We start from the raw sequence: 872 nt of genomic DNA, 5'->3' as shown, positions 1-872 counted from the left end.
TTGCCTGGCTGAATTCGTAATAACTGTCTTGCTGCGTTGAAGAAGGTCTCTTTATCTTCATGGTATGACAGGCATCAGGAGAAAGTGAAATGAAGCAAGGGACAATTTACGATCATGGTTTGGATATCATTTCCCCCCGTGAGGTGGTGGAACTGCAGGAGCATCTTCCAAGGGAAACAGAACTAAGGATGGTGACCTGAGCCATGTAGTTATGAAGAGTTACAGCTGACATCCCCCCACCCCACTCAAGCCAGCCAGGCAGGCCTGACCCCGGGGGTTCTCTGCGTAGTGTGTTCTGGCCACAGGAGTGTAGCCACGGTACTTAGCAAGGCAAGTGCTGCGTTTTCTCACGTGTCATGTAGAAAGCAAAAGTGGCATCTTTTTACGGCAAATTGAGTTAAAGTAGATTGTTACCGATGATGCCAAGTCACTTCTAAAATCCTTTTCAACCTGAATATTAAAAACGTTGCCTGGCACATCACATTCTCTTTTCAGAAATGATACCTTCCTCATACATTCTCACTGCCCGCCTCCCACGTGTCTGATGCCAGGGCACTTCTCTTCTGATTAGGAAGTTCCCTCTGGGATTTCATCCAGGGCAGCCAGAAGCTCTCCTTCCCTAGGCTAGCCTGCAGGGTGTGTGAGAAGCATGGCAAGCATCGGATTCTTCTCTCCTGGAGATTCTAGGTTCCTCCACCAGCTTTGGGGAGGGTGCATTGAAAGGAGCTAAATGAGGCCTATCTAGACCTAGTTTTTTGTTTTGTTTTGTTCTGGGGGGGATTCTTTGCTGGAGGGAACGACTCCTTATTCCCCGGTTCAGCTGAGCAGTCTCTCACACTGCAAGTTCAACTCCCAGAAGGCAAGGCTCGGCT

Source organism: Pteropus alecto, unplaced genomic scaffold (genome assembly GCF_000325575.1).
Source record: "Pteropus alecto unplaced genomic scaffold, ASM32557v1 scaffold70, whole genome shotgun sequence".
NCBI lineage: Eukaryota > Metazoa > Chordata > Mammalia > Chiroptera > Pteropodidae > Pteropus > Pteropus alecto.
This window is presented reverse-complemented; position numbering follows the sequence as displayed.